The 8,326-nt window shown below is 44.5% G+C and overlaps 1 long non-coding RNA gene across 1 annotated transcript; it reads right to left on the reverse strand.

The window, feature by feature from the left end:
• Window positions 1-5,426: 5,426 nt before the first annotated feature.
• LOC138851300 (uncharacterized) lies at window positions 5,427-7,526 on the reverse strand. Its single transcript, XR_011391137.1, has 4 exons — window positions 7,406-7,526; window positions 5,843-6,119; window positions 5,657-5,724; window positions 5,427-5,573 (listed from the first exon to the last, which is right to left on the reverse strand). It is a non-coding gene; the product is annotated as an uncharacterized lncRNA (long non-coding RNA).
• Window positions 7,527-8,326: the final 800 nt, after the last annotated feature.

Genomic DNA, 8,326 nt, shown 5'->3' on the forward strand with positions numbered 1-8,326 from the left:
TCCAGTTCTTGAAGTGTAAAAGGCACATTATACTGTTCTTCTCTGAGAGAAGAAAAGTCCAAGGGTGCTAACTCTCTGGCAGACTTTGAGGAAAGAAATGAGGGGCATAGATGGAGTCCCTGAGAAATACGGACCAGATGATTGCCAATTTCATTGGCAACATCTAGTGGGTTTGCTATATCAACACCGGCAACCCGCAGAACAGGAGCCGGGTCAGGAGAAAATTTACCACTCAGTTTTCGTACTTTTTTCCAGACTGCACTCATAGAGGAAGCAGAGGTGATGGTGGAGACAATCTCGCCAGCAAGTGCGTTTAGCGTCACGGATGACACGGCGAGCGATCGCACGCTTCTGTTTAAAATCAAGGAGTCGCTCTGTGGTTCTATTGTACCGGTACCTGCCCCATGCAGCGCGTTTCAAACGTACTGCACGAGCACAAGCAGACCACCACCAAGGCACGCATTTCTGAGAATGCCTGCCCGAAGTTTGGGGTATAGAATGAGAAGCTGCGGTGAAAACGGAGGACGAGAAGAGGTGTAAAAGCTCATCGATGGAGGACGAAGAAGGAACCTCTTTAAAAACAGTCAGGTGTGAGTAAAGGTTCCAATTTGCCCGATTAAATTGCCAGCGTGGGGTGCGAAGAGGTGGCGAATATGAAGGGGAAGTAAGAATGATTGGGAAATGATCACTGTCATATAAGTCCGGGAGAACAGACCAAGTAAAGTCTAATGCGGCGGAGGAAGAGCAAACTGAGAGATCGATGCAAGAGAGAGTATGAGTCCGAGGATCAAAATGGGTGTGAGTACCTGTATTTAAAACATGGAGGGGGTGGGTGGCAAGAAAAGCCTCTAACTGAATTCCACGGGAATCACAGTGAGACCCTCCCCAGAGGAAATGGTGGGCATTAAAATCACCAAGTAACAGAATCGGTGGCGGTAATGACGAAACTAGGAAGGCAAAATCCGGAATAGATAATGCCCGAGAAGGAGAGAGATATAAAGAACAGAGCGTATACCACCTATGTAAGTGGATACGGGCTGCTGTGTAATGCAGCGAAGTATGAACAAATAGCTGATGGTACGGATTATCAGTGCGGAGAAGAAGGGCACTTTCATTAAAGGTCCCATCAGGAAAAGGATCTGAAGAATGCAATAAATTATAGCCTGAGATGTGAGAAATAACAGCAGAGTGTAATTTTGGTTCCTGTAAGCAAACACCAACAGGGGCAAACTGGGAGAGTAACATCTGAAGCTCACCCCGATTACCCCTGAGGCCGCGTATATTCCACTGTAAAAAGGCCATGATTGGCAATGATAAAGATACTTGAAATCCGCAGGTAAGGGTTCCTACGGACTAGAAGGGTTAGAAAAGTCCACATGCGGAGGCAGTGGAAAATGTTCAAGCAGCGAAGGAACGGTGCGCTGTGAAGAAAGGAGTTGCGCAGATGGAGCAGAGGAGAGAGAAAGAGCGGAAGGTGGATCAGTGTCCATTGATGGTTTGGTCTCTGCAATATATTCAGAGATTGCTTCAAGTGTTTCAGAATTCAGAGATGTCGTATGGGAGACAATATTGGGAATGGTAGGGGGAGGATGAGTAAAGATTGGAACTGTATTGGACTGTACCGAGGTAGGGGGGGCGAAAGGGTGGAGGGAACTGGAGAAGCGTGGCAGGGGACAGAAGAGACAGGAACCTGGGAGGTGGCAGAAGAGGAAGAAACTTGGGAGGGAACAGGGGAGGAAGGTACATTACGAGGAGGGTGAACCTCTGCACTTGTAACTGAGCCAGTGAGAGGGGAAGAACTAGGGACAGAGACAGGGAGGGTAAAATGAGGAGGTGGAAGATGGGTAGGAGGTGTTACCGGACCTTTTTTTGACTTTTGAGAAGTAGAGGGACGATTGGGAAGAGGTGTCGTACGAGGTCTCGTCGATACTGAGGCTTGTAAGAGAGAACTCGAAGAAGCGAGATTAGACTGAGGCGTTGAAGTAGGGACGTCTGAGCCGAGGACAGCAAAAGGATTAGATACAGGAGTGATTATGGGAGAGGTAACCACAGAGGTGGGTGTAGAAGATGGGATACCAGAAGTGGGGGGACGTTTTGAAACACGGGAATAAGAAACACGTGGGAGTCTCCCTTGGAGGCGGAGATGAGAAACTGCCATGGCATAAGGGAGACCTTCTGTCTCTTTGAGGTAACGGATTTCCCGCTCGTTTAAATAGACCTGACAACGGCGAGAGTACGAAGGGTGAGCCTCATGACAGTTAAGGCAAGAGGGAGATCGATTGCAAGACGTATTAGAATGGTCATCGGCACTACAGACTGGGCATTCGGCGATAGATCTGCAATATTTCGCTGGATGGCCAAATCGCCAGCAATTTCTACACTGTTGTGGTGTAGGGATCACCTTTCGAACTTGTAACCGATGTCCTGCTATATAAACGGAGGATGGGAGTTCTCGGCTGTCAAAAGTTAAACGAGCCACATTGCTAGGGTATCGTCTCCGCCCACGGGCAGGAAGAACGTAAGTGTCTACCTTGAGGATTGGGAGATCTTGGAGTTCCAGCTGTTCTAGAATGTCGGTGCCACATGTCTGGAAATTTTGTTGAACTATGGTATGGGGCAGAATAACGGTACCACTACAAGAATTGAGGGAATGATGTTTTTCAAGGGTGACAGGAACAGTATCTATATGGGAAAGACGAGAGAGCTCACGAGCCTGGGTAGCATTCTGTACGGTAATGATGCGCGTACCGCTCTTAAGAGCATGAAAAGAAATATCTTTACCAACATGGCGTAGGAGTGCCTTGCCAATACTATGGTCAGAAAGATAGGCAGTAGAGGAAGTTGGTCGTAAAGTGAAGAATTTAGTCCACTGTTCAGTCTGAAACTGAGCGTGGAAAGGTAGTGAAGGACGTGTCGATCGTTTCTGAGAAGAACGAGAAGGTGAAGGTGGAGAAGTATCATCAGCAGGTAATTGTCGTTGACGTTTAGGCGTGGGACCAGAGTTGATCCGACGTGGAACGGGTCGGCGATTTGAAAATTGCCGCACCGTAGAGGGAGAGGCCGGAAGCATAGTCAGAGGAGAGCGAAGGTCTGATAAATCGAAGGAGTCGGTCGAGGCCTCAGTACCTGAAGCGGGTGAGGAAACAGCACCGGCAATAGGTACAGAGGCATGAGGAATGTCTGAAGAGTGGTCCAAAGACGAGGCGGGGTCAGAACGGGGTGCGGTATCAAGAAGGGGCCCGGGGGTACCAGGTTCATGGACTAGGGCTGCCATGGTTAGGTTACTTCTTTCTTTTTGTTTTTAAGAAAAAAAAAGAAAGAAATGAAAATAAAAATAAAAAAAAAAAAAAAAAAGGGGGGGACCGGGGAGGGATAGCTCCTAGGAGGGATGAAAGGGCCAGAAATCTCCCTCCGCGCCCAAGAGGACTCGACACCGCTAGTAGCGCAGATGCAGCATGGAACCTGTGCCATACCCTACCCTTCATGCCAGTAAACCAGCAATCTGGGATAGCAACCTCACATCTGCCGAGCTACCTCGGTGGACAAAAAGAGAGGGCGGCCGGATATCCGCCACAAAGCATACCTCCTTCAGCCACCACCCCCGGAATCCGAAAGGTGGCTTCCAGAGCTACACCCGTCGCCCAAAAGACACCCAAAGCTACTCCGGGATACCGGAGAGGGATCGGGACATCCCTAGGCAATCCAGATTCCACGGCAAACTACGCCACCACCAAGAAACCTCAACGGAATGGGATGGACCCCGGTGTCCTTTCTCCTACCTAGGAACTAGCGCGCCTGTGGGAGAAATCCCAAAGGACAAAAAGAGGAAGGGCAAAAGGGAGGAGTGGGGAGGAGGAGGAGGAAAGGAAAAAGGGGAGGATGGGGAGGATGGGATAGGGGAGGGGAGATTGGGGGGTAATTAGGTTCGGTCTGAGGAAGAAAACCGATAGGTCTAATTCCTCAGACCAAGAGCCTCTTCACCACGCCAAGGAGCCCCCCCTTGAAGAGGCACCACTTTAGAGCAAGAAATATTTAGCAACACTGCGCAAGTTCTGTTACAAACAGGTTTAATATGGTTTTTATACCTCGTCACAATGGGATAAAGCCGAGCAATCAAAATCTAAATTCCTTTCAAAAATGCTGGTATTTATGTACAGTAATACCAGTGTATAGCACTTGGTAAAGAGACAGCCAGAGGATGCCTTAGACAACCAGCAGCCTAAAAGAAAAAGTAAGGCAGTTGTCAAGCGAGCCACATGCTTTACAGGTTTGGCGGGCTTTACTAAGTGGCCAATGAACCGAGGTACTATTAATGACTGATCCTATTTATGATGCCTCCCAACCAGCACCTCGTTTCCTGGTTGGGAAGCAGCCCATATTGGAATGAGAATAAGTTTCACTTACCATGCCACAAGTGTCTTGCCGATACTATCAGGAGACTAAAATTTTACCCATTGTGTACTGGAATTTAGTGTGCAAGGAGTCTTGTTGGTCATCTCTTGGTAGTTTAGCAGCGTAGTCAGTTAATGGTCTTTTGGCGGGACAGGAATTCAGTCAAAAATGGGTGGGCGATGTGACAATCTCCGCATCTTTGAAGCCAGAAACACTGGCAAAGACTTGCGGAGGTCTGATGTACGAAGGAGTTATCCTGTACCAGGAGTGATGTCACTCGGAAGGTACCAGGACAAAGATCCAAAACTGATCTGATAAAGATAGTCCTAAGAGGGTGCTGCAGCTTTAAGGAACCCCAGGAAGAGTAATTTCGTAGGACTTACGGAAATTAGTAGGAAGGGGAACGGAGTTCATAGGAACTTAAGGGATGCAAAACCTTCCCCCTTCCGCACTCTTAAATACTTCAATGCAGACTTTCATTTCAACAAGCCAGTAAGAGAATAACTTCGTCCACTGAGCCACCTTCTGAAGAAAGTGGGGAGAGAAAGGTATACCATCGTCAGTAGCAGAGTTCTGCTGCTGACTATGGTATACTTCACACGTTCCCCTTCCTTCACCATAGAATCTATTTCCTGATGAAGCGTTGATCAGGAAATAAAGATTCTACGGCGAACACTACTGGTTAGAGTCTCAATGGAAATGGAAGGACGAAGATGTGTAGATTGACGAGGAATGATTTACATGGAAAAAAATATACACGAAGATGAATATAGGAAAGTTTAGGGCGGGGAGAGGGGGGAAGGAGGGCCCTCGAAGCTAGGTTAGGGAATAAGAGCAAGTGGCGAGTGTATAGATGGGTTTACTGTAAGGAATCTTAGTTGAAGATTGTAAATTTAGTAGCACTACACGTGCTAGGCAGTAGTTAAATTTGGGAGGTTGTAGGACTTTAATGTTTGAGATACATGCAGAGAAGTATTCTGTAAGTTTGGGAAACTTGTTTCAGTAATAAAAGTTAGGTTATAGTAAAACCCGAGTTCAGGGAAGATGCGAAGTATATGTAGGAGGCAGAATTTATTTTATAAAGTCAGTAGTTAGTGTGCGGGTTTACAGGTATGGTAGTCCAAGCAGGTATCGAAGCAGCATTTCTGGGCGCGAGGGCAGTGACCGTCGTGAGGACATACCTGGAAAGGAGAAATTTAAATGAAACCGAGAAGGAATTAATTCAATTTCACGAATTTGTTGGCAATTAGGTTTATGAACTTACTGGGGGAGCGGCAAAAGTTCTGCGAGAAGTGCACGTTGTCAAAGCGGGAGGACATCTACCAGCGTGCCCTAGATAATACAGGGTTACTTTATTCTCTGTAATCAAGGTAAAGTATGGCATAGTTAAATTAAACCAATATAGCACATGGGAAATTAAATAGGAAGTTTTTAAAGTTACTATACGTACTTTGTTCCCTTATTATTGGGAGGGATTCTGGTCCACAACAATAGAAATCTCCTCTGTGAAGACCCGCAGGTTTACGGCAGTAGTAGTTGCATGGTTCATGGAAGTTCTCAGAATCGACTGGTGGGCGAGGAAATATTGATGCTGCCAAGTTATCTTGTGGGCGATTAGCCAGTAAGAGCGCGTCTACATTCTCTTGAGGTTCATTTTGCAAGTCTGGCTGCTCGTCATTCTGTGGTTTACTTACTACCGAGGTCACGACCAGCAAGACTAGGAACAGCTGAAGGAAATTAAGTAATTAAGCAGCAAGGGGAAGACATTGACAACAGTGGACTAAGGAAAATGTGAAGTGATTTTACTAAGAACTAAAGTAAATGTTTGAGTAAAATTTAGAATCAAGGGGTTGAGACTAATTAGAGCAGTAGATTGTGACTATGCGAGTAGTTTTAATGTTAATAATTACGAATAATGTATAGTATGGCACATGTACGTCGTAATTTTATTATACTGAAGGGATGGTAGTTTCAGTACAGCTTTAAAAATAGTAAGAAAGTTTGTATAATATTCAATGCGGTGGAATTTGTACGAAACAAGGGAAGTAAAAGGGTAGGAAGTCTAGAGAGCACGGGAATGCTGGACTAGCAGCGGTTTAGGACAGCGAGTCTGATTTGTACAAGACTGTTTCGCTTTAGTTATGCGGAACTAAATATATAATGAAGCAAGCCATTTAGTTAAGGATGGGTACCTTGTCGATTACTGAACTCGACACTTCACTGGGTGGCAATGTAAATGGGGGAAGGGCTATTATGATCAAAAAGTGCTAGAGGGGAAGGGTTATGATACACGAAGTTAAAGTCCTCGTCGCATGCTGTAACAATTTGGAAAATTTTATGCAAACCAGGATATTTAGTAAAGACATTAGGTACAGGGTAAATTTAAGGCAAGGTATATTTATCAAGGCGAGATTGATGGAGTATTTATAAAAATTTATGCATAGCCCGTATGAAGTTCCATGTTAGCTTACTAATTCAAGTGTTAAGGCCCACATTGAGTATATGGAGTAAATCTTAAATTTAAGAGGCTAGCTTAGTGTATTAAGGAAAAAAGAATATAATATATACATTATTATAATCAGAAGAAGCGCTAAGCCACAAGGACTATACAGCAATATATATATAATATTGCTAATATATATACAATATATATATATACATATAATATATTACACGAGACCAGTTGTCAGTATATTAATACTAGGGTAATGTGTTTGTTATGCACTATTATACTCGTCCTGTGGGTGGTAGTCAAAAGATTACGGAGGTATATAATGGATCCAGGGATTAGGCCCAGAAATTGTAATAACTGAGCAAGTTATCAATCCCTGAACCCCATTATGTACCTCTAATCTTTTGACTACCGCCCACAAGATTGGTATAGGAGTATGTACTAACGAGATTTTGAAGCTCAAAACAATGGAATAAATATTTAAACCCGTAAGAAAATAGAAGTTGTATCTAACACAGTCATACGAGCCACTAACGTTCATATAAATAAAGTAATACTAACCATGATGTAAAAAATAATATAAACACTAAAAAAAAATGAAATGAACTGACGAGATGTTCCACTGGAATGATCGTAGGTTACACCTCACCGCTTATATACCCTCACCAGAGGTGTCTAGCCCCCCCTACCCACCCCAACAATTACCCTCCGCCCACCTTACCTACACATTGCTGAATTAATTGGTCTGTAAGCCTATCGACTACTCAGAGTCGTTAAGACTTCAAACAAGGAAACTTTAATACCTAACACTGATATTAAAGTGAACTCTATGTACATACACCAGTTAGTGTATGTACATACAATACATAAATCACTCACTGTATGTACATTCTGTAGCACAGGTATGTAACTGCTTAACTGTAATCCCCTGATCGTAGTTACGTTATTATTGATATTATTATTATTATTATTATTATTATTATTATTATTATTATTATTATTATTATTATTATTATTATTATTTTATGTTTTATTTTCATTCGTCTCTCGACCACTGGGAAGAGAGGACGCTTCTTGAGTCTCCCTACACGCCACCTGGTGGTGACTGCTGGACATAGACACCAACATGGCGGATCGTATCAACAAGAGAGTGAATACTGTCTGTATTGAATTAGTTCGAGGAATGTTTGGCTGTCGTTTTACATTCATTGTCTGCATCGCTATTGGGCCGTGCAGACCTCCTGCGCAAACGCTCTTCAGTTCCCTGACAGCAGTAGTGTGAGGTGGTGCTGGTCGCGCCTCTGTCGTCAGACCAGGAGAACTACTATTAGTCAACATGGCGTGCAGTTACAGACGCAGGATTAACACTGTCGGTGTTGAACTTCTCAGTGGGGCAATAACGCCAGCCTCAGCCCAGGTATTACTACCTAAAATAATCAGAGACACGTATGGCATTCAGGATGGAGAGTTGTACGGCGTAGC

The sequence above is a fragment of the Cherax quadricarinatus genome, unplaced genomic scaffold (genome assembly GCF_038502225.1).
Source record: "Cherax quadricarinatus isolate ZL_2023a unplaced genomic scaffold, ASM3850222v1 Contig282, whole genome shotgun sequence".
Lineage (NCBI taxonomy): Eukaryota > Metazoa > Arthropoda > Malacostraca > Decapoda > Parastacidae > Cherax > Cherax quadricarinatus.